Source organism: Mytilus californianus, unplaced genomic scaffold (genome assembly GCF_021869535.1).
Source record: "Mytilus californianus isolate M0D057914Y unplaced genomic scaffold, xbMytCali1.0.p SCAF_1, whole genome shotgun sequence".
NCBI lineage: Eukaryota > Metazoa > Mollusca > Bivalvia > Mytilida > Mytilidae > Mytilus > Mytilus californianus.
The window spans coordinates 42,765,082-42,784,475 of NW_026262581.1; the positions used below are offsets into that span (position 1 = coordinate 42,765,082).

The following is a 19,394-nucleotide window of genomic DNA, read 5'->3' on the forward strand; positions in this document are numbered from 1 at the left end:
TTTTCAATTTAGACTTGTTTATATGTTTTCGTTTGGGCTTGTATTATATTTGCCTTCGGGTTTATATGATCCGTTCATCCTATTTTGACTCTTTCAAAATTCAAGAGTCTATCCTAAATTGAGGTAAATTATATGGCCTTCCAAATACCGTTTCGATTCCTAACATCACTGAAGAGACATTAATTGTCGAAATCCGGATATGGTGTACAAATTTTTGCACCTCATGTTTGCGGTATACCATCTTTTCCTCAAGTTTATTGTTTTCTGTTTGGTAATAATTTAATAATAAGATCTGTTTTGTTACATCTTGTGATCCGTTTATTTGGTAATCGCCAATGGCAGTCAGCAGGGTTTAAGAACATCAGTTGTTCGACCTGCTAGTCAAATGCGTTTTGTTAAAATATACTTTTTCACTTATTTGGTCTTTTGGAAAATGTTGTTTGTGCTGTTTTTAGACCTCTCTACCAAGAAATTTGTTTTGCATGCACACGTATAAAAAATGCGGTTTTTATCCAACGCAATCATAGGTTTGAACGTTGTTTTCAATTTAGACTTGTTTATATATTTGGGCTTGTATTATATTTGCCTTCGGGTTTATATGATCCGTTCATCCTATTTCGACTCTTCAAAATTCAAGAGTTAATCCCAAATTGAGGTAAATTATATGGCCTTCCAAATACCGTTTCGATTCCTAACATCACTGAAGAGACATTAATTGTCGAAATCCGGATATGGTGTACAAATTTTTGCACCTCATGTTTGCGGTATACCATCTTTTCCGCAAGTTTATTGTTTTCTGTTTGGTATTAAATTAATATAATTAAGATCCATTGTGTTACATCTGTGATCCGTTTATTTGGCAATCGCCATGGCAGTCAGCAGGGTTTAAGAACATCCGTTGTTCGACCTGCTAGTCAAATGCGTTTTGTTAAAATATACTTTTTCACTTTTTTGGTCTTTTGGAAAATGTTGTTTGTGCTGTATTTAGACCCCTCTACAAAGAAATTTGTTTTGCATGCACACGTATAAAAGTTGCGGTTTTTATCCAACGCAATCATAGGTTTGAACGTTGTTTTCAATTTAGACTTGTTTATATATATATATATATATATATATATATATTCAAGGAATGACTGTAATATTTTTTCTGTCTATGAAGAAATAATATCAAAAATGTGGTGCACACTGAATAACCCACATTCGTAATGCTAAATTACGAATAGCATTTTCGCGACGAATACCAACGTCATCTGTGTTCTCCGGGAATGGTTTTTGGTCTGAACTTCCTCGGAATTACCGGCATTTCTTTTCCCAACCATGTTTCGTAAATAATTACAGTATTTTGATTTTTAAGAAAGTTCCAGAAATTTTGTTTTCTCTCATTTAATTTTCGTTTCCATAATGAAATAATGGATTTTCATACATTGTAAACATCTTGTGAAGAATTTATTATAAGTTCTTCTGAGTTGAAGGCTTGCTGCTCATCCACAATGTTGAACGTTATTTTCAGTTCTCGTTTAAGAGTTTCAATAATTTTAGATTCATCAATCTTTTGTGCCTTTGTAATATTTATCAGTTCTCTTAAATCTTCATGAATTAATATCAACTTACTTGATAATTCTTGAAATGCTGTAGTCTCCATACTAATGATGATTCTCAATTGTTTGAATCCCGAGTATTATCCTTCCAATACATACGTAAATAGATAAAGAAAAGTCAAATAGAATCCGTATGCTGGTAACACATAAGAAAAATAATATAAGATAATGACGGTTTCAATTCATCCCTTTTACTAGCGCTTTCACTACTTTCACAGATCTTCAGGTAATGTGACTTGTATACATAAATGTTATAAAACAATTGATTGACGTTAACAATAGTATGACGTTAACAAATACAAGGGAGACTACTAATGTCATTTTAAAATTGGAGTAAAGTCTTTAAAATGTTTCGTAAAAATTAAAATATTATTTATCATTTAATCCCGGGTTGAGAATGTTTATGAAGAATTCTTCTTTCTTCTTCCGGAGAAAATCATTTTGACGATTGACCATATACAACGGAAATATTTTAAATCGTCCATTAGAACAACGATGGAAATGGTCGTTAGCCCTGATGATTGTTAAATCTTCATGGTTTGTTTGCTGTCTATGTACAGTCATTCTAGTCCGCAGTTCTGTTTTTGTCTCTCCAATATAGAATTCTTCACAATTTGCACATATGAGAGAATAAATGACGTTTGAACTTTTACAAGACATATTTTGTTTAACTGTGAAATGCTTTCCATTTTTGAAATAAATTGAACTTTCTTCTATTAAATCTGGACATGTCATACATCGTTTATCGGTACATTTTCTAACAATAGGCAAAGTTTCATTATAGTCGAATTTTGAAGATGTTAAATATCGTTTTAGACTTTTTGACTGTCTTTTACTGTTGATAATCTTCTTTTTTTGTAATACTTTGTCCATTTTTTCACTTTTGTGTAAATTATTTTCAATTTGTCGCATGAAACTAAAAATATCATAATCTCGTGGGTTATATGTTGTGACAAACGGGATAATTTTGTCTAAACTGTTTGATGATTCTTCGGTTGTTTCGGATCGCCGTGATTCTGTAATGATTGGTCCTTTTATCAGTGCCTTTTGAATTCCGTAATCTATCACTTGTTCCGGATATTGCTGCTTTATTAAATACACTTTTAATTCTTCCAATCTTTTATTGCGTAATAGTTCTGTACTTGTAATGGTAATTATTCTTGACGCTAGATTAAAAGGTATATTTAATTTTACATGTTTTGGATGATTTGAGTAAAAATTTGAATACATATGTGTATCGGTGTCTTTAGAAAAGATATCTGTGACAATTTCATTGTCTTCCGTTATAAGTACTAAAATATCCAAAAACGGCATTTTGTTAACATTTCTGTTAATTGTGAAACGAATATGTGGGTTTAAAGAATTTAAATCAGAATGAAAATCTGAGACAGATATATCCGAATTCCAAATTATAAAACAATCGTCAAGAAATCGTTTCCAGTTTTGACGTAGGTAAATGGCAAAGTCATTTCCGTATTTATGGTCCATTTTTTCGTATAATAATTGTTCCAAATATCCAAGTACTAAAGTGGCGTATGAAGGCGCCATTTTAGTACCCATAGCTGTTCCTTTTTTCTGATGATAGTATGTGCCGTCAAAGTAAAAACTATTTCTTTCTAATATAAGTTTCAAAGATGCAAGGATAAATTCTAATGTTAATCTGTTTTCAATGACGTTTTCCGTATTTTCTAACCAATATTTTACGGCTGTAATTCCTAAGTCATGTGGGATATTTGTGTAAAGACTGACAATATCAAAAGTAATGAGTTCTGAATTAGGATTTACAGTTGTTGGTAGATGATTTAAAAATTCCAAATCGTCTCGTATAAAACTAGGAACTTCACGACATAAAGGTTTAATCACAATGTCTATAAAATGGCTTAAATTCTGTGTGACGCTGTTGGGTCCGCCCACAATAGGTCGAAATTTTAAATCATTTGGTCTTAAAAGTTCTATGTATTCACTGTTTTGTTCTGATACCGCATTTGAAATTTCCTCACTTTTGTGAATTTTAGGTAAACCATAGAAATAGCTTTCTGAAAATTTAGAGTTTGAAATGTAATCCATCTCTTCTTTATACAATTCAGTCTTATGTTTATCTAGTAACTTTTCAATCAATGTACTTGTTTGTTTGTCCATTTTTTTATCTGTCACCTCATAAAACATTTCATCTTGTAACATATTTAAAATTTTATCTCGGTAATACTCACGGTCCATGATTACAACCGCATTCCCTTTATCCGCGTCTTTAATTATTATTGATTTATCTGATTTTAAATTTTGAAAAGCTGTTTTCTCCTCGTGGGTTAAATTGTCCTTGACATTTTTATTGCTTTGAAATGAATTCGTTTTTAATGTTTTAATTGTTTCTTCTAAATCTTTATCTTTTGTGGGTTTTGGAATCCAGTCTGATTTATTTCTTACTAGTGGTTTATTTTCTTCTTCTTCGTTTTCTTCATTATCCTCACAAAAAATATAATTTATCCTCAATCTTCTGCCAAATTCATCAATGTCGGCTCCAAGTTGTGTTTTGTCCTCATTTGGAGTTGGTGTAAATTTTAATCCTCTTTTTAAAAGATTTATGTCCCTTAATTGTAATTTTTTATGCGACAAGTTTATAATTCTAGGGTGCATTTTTTCCGTGTTTGTTAGGCTATTTCCTTCCGGAACGTCTCCTGGGTATTCGTTGTTTCTGATGATAGAATTGTGTTCCGTATACTGCGGTCTGTTGTCCATCCGCCCTTGTCATTCATCATGCGTTGTCCTAAAAAATGGTTCTGTACGTTTTTCCCTATGTATGTAGTACCATTATCATTAATGAAATTTTGTTGTCTTCTATCTGGTGCGGGATTTCTTCATAATCTCAAATTATAGTTATTCTGATTCACGTTTGTTGTTTGTTAAGAGATATGCTTTTGATGTTTAAATTTTGGTGTATTTCGGGGTTGTAAATTTCTGCGGAGATTATGTGATACTTGGTTTGTAATGTTATTGCCAGTATTATGTGTAGTTCCGGGATAATTTCTTTGTACTTTCCTTTTTTTCTGTGGAATGCTCTTCTTTATGTATTGGTTATCAAACTGTGGGTTTTCTTCAGTAACGAATAAATCACCGAAATTTTCTTCGTATTCTTCAAGCCAAAGCTGTTTCCGCTTCCAGATTTGTACAGATTTAATTTCTTCTTTTTCACACTCAGATCTCCATAAATTGTTAATACCTTCTGTGATCTCGGCGTTAAACTTAGCAACAAAAGTTTCGTACATTTCTTCATCTATTTTTTTGTAGTTATCTTCATATCTGTTAGCTTTATTTTTCAACAATTTAATTTCAACTTCAAAATTACGAATAGCATTTTCGCGACGAATACCAACGTCATCTGTGTGTTCTCCGGGAATGGTTTTTGGTCTGAACTTCCTCGGAATTACCGGCATTTCTTTTCCCAACCATATGTTTCGTAAATAATTACAGTATTTTGATTTTTAAGAAAGTTCCAGAAATTTTGTTTTCTCTCATTTAATTTTCGTTTCCATAATGAAATAATGGATTTTCATACATTGTAAACATCTTGTGAAGAATTTATTATAAGTTCTTCTGAGTTGAAGGCTTGCTGCTCATCCACAATGTTGAACGTTATTTTCAGTTCTCGTTTAAGAGTTTCAATAATTTTAGATTCATCAATCTTTTGTGCCTTTGTAATATTTATCAGTTCTCTTAAATCTTCATGAATTAATATCAACTTACTTGATAATTCTTGAAATGCTGTAGTCTCCATACTAATGATGATTCTCAATTGTTTGAATCCCGAGTATTATCCTTCCAATACACACGTAAATAGATAAAGAAAAGTCAAATAGAATCCGTATGCTGGTAACACATAAGAAAAATAATATAAGATAATGACGGTTTCAATTCATCACTTTTACTAGCGCTTTCACTACTTTCACAGATCTTCAGGTAATGTGACTTGTATACATAAATGTTATAAAACAATTGATTGACGTTAACAATAGTATGACGTTAACAAATACAAGGGAGACTACTAATGTCATTTTAAAATTGGAGTAAAGTCTTTAAAATGATTCGTAAAAATTAAAATATTAGAGAGGTTTAGCAAAGCAGACGTGTACGTGTACGGGTACGGGTAGTAGGGAAATTCCCTGATGCAGTGCGTTATACGTCATCAATGTATGCGACGTTTTACAAGTACACGCCATTGGGAACTTGTAAGGCGGGATTTACACGTAAGTAAAAACTTCTGAGTTTTATTGGATTTTCTGAACATTCTTTCAATGAAAACAGCAGTAAAATAATTTCTTTTTTCTCTCGGGAGTATGCAGCTCTAATTACATTGAATTCAGAAGATTATTTTGTTGTTTACAAATGAAAAGAAATATATGGGCCGCCAAGCGGGCACTTGTCACTGAAATGTACCTAAAATGAATTTTATGAAGAATATATCCCTTTGATTGACGTTGCCGCAATACCTTGCTACCAGAGACATATAATACAATTGTATTATATGTCTCTGTTGCTACCAACGGAGGAAAACAAAGTGAATAATAAATACAAGAATTTCCTTCTAAATTGACTCTGTAATAGAGTCTTCCTCCCTATCCATATCTTTACCATAATTTTGTTAACAAATTACAAGTTTCATACATTTATTTTGATTTGTAGAAAATATTTCATATCTTACAGGACACTTAAAGATGGCATCTTGTACTCCTGCAAGAAAAAAGCAAGCAAGATTTTCTGTGGCTGATGATATTAAACTGCTAAGGGAGGTCACATTAGACAATCCATTCCGAAATAAAGGGAAGTGGATAGAGATAGGCGAAAAACTCTCGACAACAACCTTCCTAATAGATGGAGCTAGACGGGCTAGAGAGAGGACCAACTTGTTAATTACCCAATTCAAAAAAGATAATAGGGAAAACTTGAAAAAGTAAGTGATTTTCCATGGGGTGTCTTATTTACATTTTGTACATTGGTACATTTTTTCATAAAAATAAAAATAAATATTTTCCAGAAAATGAGCAGCCCCCTAAAATCAATTGCCTTTAACTTAAGAACAGGAATGAAAAAGATTTATTAAAAGTGTAAAAGTGTTTAAAAAGATTTATTAAAAATGTAAAAGTGTTTAAAAAGAGTTATTAAAATTATTAGCTTTCAAATCAAATGCAAGTTCTTTTTGTTTTGTGTTTGATTTAGTTTCAAATATAAAGCCTTCCAATGGAGTGAATTAATTATGCTTGATTTATAATTTTACATTATATGTTTTAGATCAGGTATAAATGAGGAATATAGCGAAAGAGAAAGTTTACTGGAGGAGGTGATAGGTTTGATGGAGGAAGAAGAGAGGAAAAAGGATGCAGATAAAGAAAAAACAGCTTCCCTAGAAAAGGCTTCCCTTGACATTAGAAAAAGGGCATAAGAAACCCTGACACCCACAAAAGGTAAGTTAAAATCATGATAATTTTAGTTTATTTTTGGTATTCTATATTTACAATACAATTTGTATAAAATGACTCGCCTCAATCAGTTTGAAAAATAAAATGGTTGTGGTTATCATAAAAAAAGAAGATGTGGTATGATTGCCAATGAGACAACTCTCCACAAGAGACCAAATGACACAGAAATTAACAACTATAGGTCACCATACGGCCTTCAACAATGAGCAAAGCCCATACCGCACAGTCAGCTATAAAATTCAAACGAGAAAACTAACGGCCTAATTTATGTACAAAAAATGTTTATGTTTGGTTCTGCTGTAAACTATCTTTTTATTACTATCTTCATATGCCCCTAAAAACAGAGATGGTAAGAACAATTTTATGGTTTTTCGTTGATTTGAAACATGCATTTTATTGCAGACGTTTTTGAATTACAAAGGTAAATCATAAGCACAATAATTCATTATTTTATTGTTTTAACCTTTAATTGGAAAGAACATATTTTCATGTGACCTTCTATATACAGATTGTGATGCAGAAGAAGCTATTAGACCAAAGAAATCAAAATCATCCAACAACATTCTTTCTTATCTGCAAGAAAAGAAGGAAGTAGAGATGGAAATAAGGAAAGAGGAGATGGAAATGAAGAAACAACAACTACAGTTTGAGAGGGAGAAATTTGAGTTGGAGAAAAACGAGAGGAGACAGAGAATGGATATTGAAAGACAGGAAAAGATGATGATTTTTGAAATGTTTAGAATGCTCGCAGACAAGAACTGAATTAGCTGATATTTTTGTGAATAGGAAAAATAATTTTTTCTGATATTATACAAAATATTGATTACTCTAAATTTGCTGTAATTTTTCATCATCATTGTGTCATATTGTGCGATTTGATAATGAGATAGTAAAATGCTTGGTTTAATTTTGTTTTGGTGGGTTGTTGACTCATGGTCTCCTTGAAATAAGATGCCACAATTTAGTTTTACCCCCACCACATTTGACGTTTACCGGTTCCAAGACAGGAATACCTTGGTTGATAGTTCGTGTGTGAATGTCTTACTTATACCTTTTATTATGCCCCATCTTTGATAGTAAATTAAGGGGCATCATGTTTTCTGGTCTGCATGTCCGTCCGTCCGTCTGTCTCGTATCAATTTAAGTTTTGGTCAAGGCAGTTAATGATGATGTAGAACTTAGTACACATGTTCCTCATGTTATGATCTTTCTAAATTGTTTGCTGAATTAAGTTTTTGACCCTAAATTTTACGGTTCAAAGAAAAATGATTGTGTAAAAACAGTACATTCTAAGTTAGATTTTTTGTCAAGGTTGTTCATGATGAAGATGGAGTCGCATCAACTTGAAACTAAGTACAAATGTTCATATGAGGATATTTCCTATTATTTCAAAAGGGGAATCATGAAACTTTATTTTTCCTTTTTCCTTTTTTTTCAAGGGGAAGATGCAGTATTGTTTAACCTAATTAAATCGGAGATGATAAGGCTGGTAAAAATTGATAACATATACGCCTTCAAGGAATTTCTTGCAACATATCTATGATAAATGTATAATGGAATAAAAAGTTACACCCTTTCAGTTTTATTTAGACGTGCCATATGGTCTGGATCTTGAATTAGACATTTAAGATTTAATATTTTCAACAATATTTATTTTATTTTCAAGACAAAATTCACATCAATTGTACAACAAAAACGAATTACACGTAGTGTATATAGCTTCATCCAGACAAATAATTTTCCAAACTTGGTGGATCAATGTCAAAATAATGTCCAGTCTCGCTACCGTATAGACAAGTATGACAATTTACAAGAATAGTGCCAACCAAGTAATATTTCCCTACAGGTTGCAAATACAACTTCAAGTTTTTCTTATAATCCAAAAATGCAAACAAAGTCAAAATTTTGCCAAAAGTCCATTCCACACATGTTCTCACGGCAGACATCTTCTTGTTGAATCGTGCCTGTGCTGCTGAAATGACTCCTCCTCGGAAAGGTTTTATGATGTGTGTAGTCATGGGGTAAGCCGGATCACCGTAAATAACATAAATGTCACCAGTTGGGGTTGTCATATGTGTCTGAAGTTCTCCACAAATACCACTCTCTCGGAGTAGACCGGCATCATGCCTTCGACCTTCAATCAGACCATACATGTTTGCTACAAGTCCATTAGGAGCAACTATGCTTTGAAATTTTATAGCGTGGACTCTTTTATGACCATTGAACAGAATGCGCTGATTTGTAGTTGGTCTACATAAGGGTCGAACGGTCCCATCAATGAAACCCCAACAATTAAGAAGAGGTGCATCTCTAGCTGCAACGGCGTCAGCGTATTCCTGTAAATGCCTGTGCGATAACCAATTACTGTTTAAATCATGTAAGAGATGGTTATGAGCATCGTAGACAAAGTTCAATACTGTATTAATGATTATAGACAGCAGTTTCAGAGCGGCCGAATACAGATTTAAGGTCTGAAAGGCGACTAGGATAAGCTAATCTACGTAATAAAAGACATAAGGCTTCTAGACCGGAACACACCGTTCGGTTGTCACATACAAAAGAATCTGGGATACCCAAGGCTGTACATAAATTTGGAATGTCATCTTTTTCAAAACGGAACAATTTTTTGCAAGCCTCTGCAGATAATTCTTCAAAATTAAAAGCATCTCCTGAATTTGAATTGTCCTTATAACATGAAAGAAGCAACAACTCGTCCTCTATTTCCTCATCTATTGCAGCTAGCAGACGAAAATTGGCCATCTTGCCGATGAATGATATTCCCCGATTCGATAATCGTGCCCAATCGAAATCTCCGTTGAATTGTATTTACATGTACCAGTACAAGTTGCGCCATCTATTAGACATGAACGTGTACGTGTATGTATACTTGTACGTGTATTTCACCCGTTCACACGTTCAACTGCTAAACTTCTCTATTATTTATCATTTAATCCCGGGTTGAGAATGTTTATGAAGAATTCTTCTTTCTTCTTCCGGAGAAAATCATTTTGACGATTGACCATATACAACGGAAATATTTTAAATCGTCCATTAGAACAACGATGGAAATGGTCGTTAGCCCTGATGATTGTTAAATTTTCATGGTTGGTTTGCTGTCTATGTACAGTCATTCTAGTCCGCAGTTCTGTTTTTGTCTCTCCAATATAGAATTCCTCACAATTTGCACATATGAGAGAATAAATGACGTTTGAACTTTTACAAGAAATATTTTGTTTAACTGTGAAATGCTTTCCATTTTTGAAATAAATTAAACTTTCTTCTATTAAATCTGGACGTGTCATACATCGTTTATCGGTACATTTTCTAACAATAGGCAAAGTTCTATTTTCTACTGACACTCACAAATATCTGTCCCCTAAAAGTACTTTAGTTCTTGGATATTTGGAACAATTATTATACAAAAAAAATGGACCACAAATACGGAAATGACTTTGCCATTTACCTACGTCAAAACTGGAAACGTTTTCTTAACGATTGTTTTATAATTTGGAATTCGGATATATCTGTCTCAGATTTTCATTCTGATTTAAATTCTTTAAACCCACATATTCGTTTCAATTAACAGAAATGTCAACAGAATGCCGTTTTTGGATATTTTGGTATTTATAACGGAAGACAATGAAATTGTCACAGATATCTTTTCTAAAGACACCGATACACATATGTATTTAAATTTTTACTCAAATCATCCAAAACATGTAAAATTAAATATACCTTTTAATCTAGCGTCAAGAATAATTACCATAACAAGTACAGAACTATTACGCAATAAAAGATTAAAAGAATTAAAAGTGTATTTAAAAAAGCAGCAATATCCGGAACAAGTGATAGATTACGGAATTCAAAAGGCACTGATAAAAGGACCAATCATTACAGAATCACGGCGATCCGAAACAACCGAAGAATCATCAAACAGTTTAGACAAAATTATCCCGTTTGTCACAACATATAACCCACGAGATTATGATATATTTAGTTTCATGCGACAAATTGAAAATAATTTACACAAAAGTGAAAAAATGGACAAAGTATTACAAAAAAAGAAGATTATCAACAGTAAAAGACAGTCAAAAAGTCTAAAACGATATTTAACATCTTCAAAATTCGACTATAATGAAACTTTGCCTATTGTTAGAAAATGTACCGATAAACGATGTATGACATGTCCAGATTTAATAGAAGAAAGTTCAATTTATTTCAAAAATGGAAAGCATTTCACAGTTAAACAAAATATGTCTTGTAAAAGTTCAAACGTCATTTATTCTCTCATATGTGCAAATTGTGAGGAATTCTATATTGGAGGGACAAAAACAGAACTGCGGACTAGAATGACTGTACATAGACAGCAAACCAACCATGAAGATTTAACAATCATCAGGGCTAACGACCATTTCCATCGTTGTTCTAATGGACGATTTAAAATATTTCCGTTGTATATGGTCAATCGTCAAAATGATTTTCTCCGGAAGAAGAAAGAAGAATTCTTCACAAACATTCTCAACCCGGGATTAAATGATAAATAATATTTTAATTTTTACGAAACATTTTAAAGACTTTACTCCAATTTTAAAATGACATTAGTAGTCTCTCTTGTATTTGTTAACGTCAAACTATTGTTAACGTCAATTAATTGTTTTATAACATTTATGTATACAAGTCACATTACCTGAAGATCTGTGAAAGCAGTGAAAGCGCTAGTAAAAGTGATGAATTGAAACCGTCATTATCTTATATTATTTTTCTTATATATATATATATATATATATATATATATATATACAAGTCTAAATTGAAAACAACGTTCAAACCTATGATTGCGTTGGATAAAAACCGCAATTTTTATACGTGTGCATGCAAAACAAATTTCTTGGTAGAGTGGTCTAAATACAGCACAAACAACATTTTCCAAAAGACCAAAAAAGTGAAAAAGTATATTTTAACAAAACGCATTTGACTAGCAGGTCGAACAACGGATGTTCTTAAACCCTGCTTACTGCCATGGCGATTGCCAAATAAACAGATCACCAGATGTAAAAATGGATCTTAATTTATTAATAATATACCAAACAGAAAACAATAAACTTGCGGAAAAGATGGTATACCGCAAACATAAGGTGCAAAAATTTGTACACCATATCCGGATTTCGACAATAAATGTCTCTTCAGTGATGTTAGGAATCGAAACGGTATTTGGAAGGCCATATGATTTACCTCAATTTGGGATTGACTCTTGAATTTTGAAGAGTCAAAATAGGATGAACGGATCATATAAACCCGAAGGCAAATATAATACAAGCCCAAACAAAAAAATATAAACAAGTCTAAATTGAAAACAACGTTCAAACCTATGATTGCGTTGGATAAAAACCGCAATTTTTATACGTGTGCATGCAAAACAAATTTCTTGGTAGAGTGGTCTAAATACAGCACAAACAACATTTTCCAAAAGACCAAAAGAGTGAAAAAGTATATTTTAACATATATATATATATATATATAAGAAAATTATTATGTATATATTGGAATAACCTTTTCTTACCCAGACTTTTAACAGTCACTCCACTGGTACAGAATACACCATATTTTGCAATGTTAATTGCAAGACTACAAATGTTGTGTATCTCCTACAGTATAAATGTGGTAAACAGTATGTTGGCGAGTCAGAACAGCCGTTTCACAAACGAATGAACTGTCATCGTAGCGACTACCAATGCAAGCCAGACCTCCCTCTCAGTCGACATTTGAGATCCCCTGGCCACACTAAGGCAGATCTCAATCGACTGACCATTACAATCATTGACCACAACTCTGCTTGGTCTAGGGAGGATAGACTCACTCGGGAAAGATTTTGGATAAGAAAATTAACAACTTTGGCACCAAATGGGATAAATGAAAAGATGTAGTTCGACTCCATGCAGTGCTTCACATTTGGGTTGTATTACTTTTTATTACAGTCTCTGTTTCTATTTCTTTACCTTACTCATCTCTAAAATAAATCTGTTGAATATACCAATTTAAATTGCTTAATTTTTTGAGGGATGTAAAAGTACCAAGCCACGTTCAACTAGTTAACCTTAGTGAAAATTTATTATTATATTTTAACGGCCGTTTGTTTGCGATGTTTAAATACGCAGACTCTGTTGCAACTACTCTACCGTTGTCAAATTTGAAATATTTACAAATTTAGATCGTTCAGTGCTGTTTATTTGGAATTCTTATTGACGCAATCGTTCTTGTAGCATCATAACTGTCGTCACCGTTAAAGCTTTAGGATTGTGCTAGTTCATATCGCACATTATTATTTTTATCTAAAGCATATATTTGAACTCTCTGTTGTAATTAGTCATATAACCTATGTCGTGTTTAACACATATTTAGAATTGTGCAAGCGTCTTACCTGATGTTCGGTTTGACATTTTTATTGTATAAATTTCAAGATTTGTATAGTTTAATCTAAGTAGACTGATATATGATTCATTCAACATCACAATCATATTTACTGATGAAGGATATCTGTTATCCGAAATATTTATAAATAATTACATTTATAGTTCCTTTTTTTGTTATTGGTGTTGTTGTGTACACTTTTTAGGCGTTTATATATATATATATATATATATATATATATATATATATATATATATATATATATATATAAGTATGAAGTGAAAAGTACAGGTTCCAGCCCCGCTTGGGGAGGAAGTAAAGAATCAAATCTACTCTAACATTGTTAGGTTGATTTTCTAGGCACTTTATATATATATATATATATATATATATATATATATAAGTCTAGAGATTTGCACAACGATACTAATATAAGATGGTATTATACGAAGATGTTGTTATTAAATCGTGTTGACAAATATTTTGCCGCCCCCTCCCCCCCTTTAACCTGGGATAGTTGTGTAAATGTGACGAGGATTTAGATATTTTCATCACTCATGCCAACAACATACATCCAAGTATTAAATTTACTCATGAGAAATCTAAATCCAAAATCACCTTCCTCGATACCTCCAGCTCGCTCACAGATGGCATCATATCCACTGATCTATATTCTAAGCCTACTGACACTCACCAATATCTGTCCCCTAAAAGTTGCCATCCTGCTAATTGTACTAAGAGCATCCCGTACAGTCAGGCACTCAGAGTCAAGCGAATATGTTCCAACACAGAAACAACGAAAAAACAACTACGTCAACTCGAAACCCGCTTGAAGAGAAGGGCTACAAACACAGAACTATCCAAAAAGGTTTTCAGAAAGCGGAAACTATTCCAAGGAGTAAACTGTTAGAATACAAATATAAAAAGAAAAATAAAAGGACTCCATGTGTTCTTACTTACCACCAATCTCTCAAAAACAGCTTCGGTGTCATTCGTGAGCGTTGGAAAACAGTTGAAAAGAATTCCAAACTATCCAAGATTTTTCCCGAGCCTCCCATGATAGCTTTTAGGCAACCCAATAGTCTGCGGAACCTGCTGGTGCGGGCTGAAGTGTCTGATAATAGAAGTACTTCTGGAGAATGTCGTTCGTGTGATGAAAAACGCTGCAAATGCTGCCTACAGATGCATCACTCATCAACTTTTCACAGTAAGGCAACCGAAAATAACTATAGGATATTTTGCAATGTTAACTGCAAAAGAATGAATGTTATTTACATTCTAGAATGTTCGGTTTGTGGCCTCCAATATGTTGGTGAGTCAAAGCAGCCTTTCCACAAACCACTCAATGGCCATAGGAGTGATATCTCTAAGAAGCCACAGGAGTGATATCTCTAAGAAGCCACTTCTCCCAGTTTCTCAGCATTTCAGACAGTCTGGTCACAAACTTGATGACTTTAACCGCATGAAGATCCTAGTTATTGAACAGAATATTCACTATTACCAAATGAACAATGAATTAATCCTTACCAATATGTGGGATTGAGTTATAAAAATCCACTGCCATAAACACTAATACAATTATTCCAGGGCACTATATGGTATGTTCTGAAAATAATATACGATTATAAATACCCATGTTCAAAATGAACATTCAAAATACTGTGACAAAGTCTATTCAATTTCAGGCCAATTAAAAATATATAAATTAAGTGATATGTCATCTTGACAAGACAATAAATTAAATTCAACAATTTCAAAAGATACACAAGAATAGCTATATTTACAATAGATGAAATCGTAATAATTCTAAGCTTGTAAATTATAAGATGTACTATAAAACACTCAGTTACAAAAATGTGAGAATTATTCTAACCAAAACATAGTTCAAAATATATTATCGGAAAGAGCACTACTTTACAAAATGTATAAAACTTACTGTCAAAAATGTCCAAAAAGGTCCAGAATAATAGTCAGGTACAAATTACTTCTAACTCCAAAGAAAGTTCCAAATAATATAAACCTTACAATGAAAACCGTAAGAAAAATAGCAAGACAGAGCCAATAGAAAATAATGTACAAATTACCCAATGAATACCATCGAAAAGTCCAATGCGGCAGAACTGAAATGTACTCACTGTACTGACCAATAGTACATGAAAACGTCATATACTAACTGTATGGGGTTCAATACAGGACAATCACATACTTCAATGGTCAATTATCCATTACACCATAGCGGGGACTAAAATTGGAAAACGGAAAGCCACAGCGTAATGAGTTCAGAAAATGTCTTCAAAATATTTTAACAACTTTAGATCAAATTAAATATTTTTATAGTTTATTGAAATAATTCGCTGAAATGGAAGTTATAAAAATACAAAATAAAACATAAAAAGGATACTATTAATCGCTGTCACACTATTATATTCAAGGTTGTTCAACTCTTGATTGTTTAGTATAGGTGGCGCAGCGATCTGTTTACAAACATCTGGTTAAACATATATTTTGTTGTTATTCGATCATGGGAATCAATTCATGTAAATCCAAATATGAAATTAAAGAAAAGAGAATCGACCAAATTCGTTATAACGGTAAGTTAATTATTACAGTATTTTCATATAATATAAAATTATATATTTAGCTTAGGTATTGTATTTACTTATTGATTTGTACGTCTCATTATAATACATATGAAGTATAACATAATCATGTATTTCCTTATAACATACAAAGGTCAATAACTACATATAAACACCAGAATAATATACGTATCTGTTTTAAATAACCAATTTTATTTGCTAATTGAAAATTAAGCTGAATAAAATCATTTAAGACAGCAGAGAAGATAATTCTGTATTAATTGTTTATTACTCAGACCATAGATGTATACATCTATGCTCAGACTTAAATAAAGAGAGAGCTATTTCAGTATTTATACTGTAAATTTATGATGTCACTGGTCTGGTCAATGGGTCAGAGTTGTCCTACTTAATGAAACGATAAATTGTTGAAATTATATAACATGTTTTCACGTGCAGAGAAAATTCATTTATGACCAGAGCATGATTGGATTACATCTTCCCTATTGGTCATTGATCTTGCGGGGTTAGCAAGAGTTCACGTGTAAGTGCTTTGTGGTCACTTCCATTATCATCAGCCTTTGGCGTGTTAACTTGTAATTTTCATCAATCAATTTGTGAATAATTCCCACCCACATACCTCCCTTAATTTTATCTTTATCTTTAGATATGTATTTATGTTTATTAGTGGGGTAGATTTTTCTCCCCACCTTTGCTATTCTTTGTCATTTATTCAATTGATATGATTTTAGTTGATGTAATTTCGTATTAATTATGTATTATAATTTCATATTAATTATGAACTTTTATGTCAAATGTTTTATTTGCAAAATGTTTTTTTTTTTGCATTTTATGATTTTGAATAAATCATCTTTTTTCGTCAATTTAGTTTTTATATCATATAGCCAAACAAGCTCAGACTCTGACCTGTGTATACATTAGTATGTTTATGGTATCTAGCTGTCAGTCCTAAATAATTATAACATATTGTTTTCTAGATTTGCAACGCAAACAGCTGACAAGAGGTGAAAAGTATGATTTTTTTCTTGCAATTCGAGACCAACCTGAGGATGTCGTTTTTCAGCCAATGCATACAAATCCATGGATGTTTTCCTGCATGTTTTGGTTCGGTAATTATTTATTTTTAACTATAAAGTTGATACACGTGTGCAGTGAGTTGAGCGTTTTTTGTTTGTTTTTTGTTTTGCTCCATGTTGAAGCTAGGCCTCACTGTTACATTGAGATGACGAACAGCAATAAAAGTGCTGTTCCTTTGCTTTTTGTGTGTTCTTTTGCTGTGCATGTATTGATTTTGTGTCATGGGTGGATTCCCAATATCCTTTGTTTTTCTATCATTACTTTTGTTCACATCTTGTCGTATTGGAACCTTTTGATTAAAGGTTGTTCCTATCCTCGTTTTAAAAAGAATGGTCACTGGTGGATATTTGTCCCATTGGCGAATTAGTTATATATATTTGGCATTTACCAATTTTAAAATTGACGTGTGTAGCGGGTCTTGGTCTTAATAAAATTCTCAGACTGATTTGAATGTAGTTTATTTCGTTACTTCGTTCTAATCAAACCGTAAGAACTACAAAAAACAAATATAACAATCATAAGAAAAAATTCCATACTATTTGGATTTAGTAATTATATACATAACAAGGCAGGTAAGTTATATCGTTTACAAATACAGTACATGTATAGCGGTGCTAATAAACCTAAACACTAATAACCTGTTGTTCGTTATTAACATGTATGTTTTGTGTTCGTTTCCGTATAAATTGAATAAAGCAATCGTCATTGATCGATAAGTTCAAAGTATCAACAAATCATGGTTGAAATCATAGAATTATACACAAATATCAAATATTTCCCTATAATAAACATAAACCTTCCATGTGTGCTTGATAAAAATATTCAAGCTTATTTGAATACTAAATCATGAATTAACTAAAAGTTTTCATCTTAAAACCTTAAAATCTTAAAATTGTTCACAAAAATCATTTAACCCTTTCAAACATAATTTTACAATTTACGATAGTTAAAGAAAGATAACTCTGACCATAAAATGTGCGGGTAAAGGGAGATAATCCACTTTTTGAACAGGGGTTCAATACAATCAAAACTTTCATAAAACGGAATTTTAGATAGGTAAAATTACACATAACTTGCAAAGATAGTCTAAAAATAATATATATTAAATGTATATTACAATAAACACTTATAAAAATGAAATATCAGGAGTGAATGGGACGTTTACATGTTTGCATTTTACGAGCCGTTATAAACACCATTTATCTAGAAAATACCATTTATTTCATGGTTAGGAACATTTGCACGTTAAACAAACGTATAAATAATTACCTTGTTCCTCTGACCAAGATGCTAATCGTTATTTATTTAGTTGAAGCATCAAAAACATTCGTTCACATGTTCACATGTTCGTTCTTTTTGGATAAAAATAAGAGTGGGGAAAGAAACCACTCAAACAACAATAACATTTCGGCCCAAATACCTTTCGTCCCAAAACACTGACATTTACTCTCCCCCCAAAATCAAAATTGATTTTTTACACAAAATGAAGTGTTTTGAATAAAATACATGTATGAAAAAAAAATGCAAAAGTATGTACAAATACAAAATGCAAAATACTACTTTCATTGACCAATACTCTTAGCAAAGGAAGTCTTTTAAAAAATGACACGGTACATAAAATCTTAAGCAAATAAGCTCAGATTAATTTTCAACATGTTCTACAAGCAAGACTAATTTATGCACACTTCGTTCAAGAACAGAAGATGACGCAGAGTCTTTTCTGCCAATTTTCAGTTTTACTCTTCTGACAAGTCCACCATCGTCTGTGTTCACATCAACAACTTTAGCTAGCGGCCACTGATTGCGAGAAAGGTCAATATCCTTAACGAGAACAACATCGCCTATTTGCATATTACGGCGAACATTATGCCACTTTTGTCTAAGAGAAATTTGGGCTATGTATTCCTTCTTCCATCTTGCCCAGAATTGTTCTAAAATATACTGAACACGTCTCCATCGTTTCCTAAGATATAAGTCTTCCTTCACCTGGTGATGGGTATGGTATATCTGATTTAGATGTGAGAATATGATTAGGAGTAAGAGGCTCAGGTGCCTTTGGATCTTCTATTTCACTAACGGTTAGAGGACGACAATTTACAATCGACATCGCCTCATAAAAGATAGTTCGCAAAGACGAATCATCTAATCTTCCTGGACACAACATCAATACTGAGTTGAGAATATTTCGCACTGTTCGAATTTGTCTTTCCCATACTCCACCAGTGTGGCTTGAACACGGA

The 19,394-nt window shown here is 32.3% G+C and overlaps 1 protein-coding gene and 1 long non-coding RNA gene across 3 annotated transcripts in view; both read left to right on the plus strand.

Annotated features, from left to right (window-relative positions):
- LOC127702033 (uncharacterized) overlaps positions 1-19,394 on the plus strand; it is a 110,795-nt gene that overhangs the window by 79,204 nt on the left and 12,197 nt on the right. The gene's annotated exons all lie outside the window — the stretch shown is intronic.
- LOC127703674 (uncharacterized) lies at positions 6,479-7,936 on the plus strand. The gene is made up of 3 exons (XR_007983012.1): positions 6,479-6,543; positions 6,882-7,054; positions 7,578-7,936. It is a non-coding gene; the product is annotated as an uncharacterized LOC127703674 (long non-coding RNA).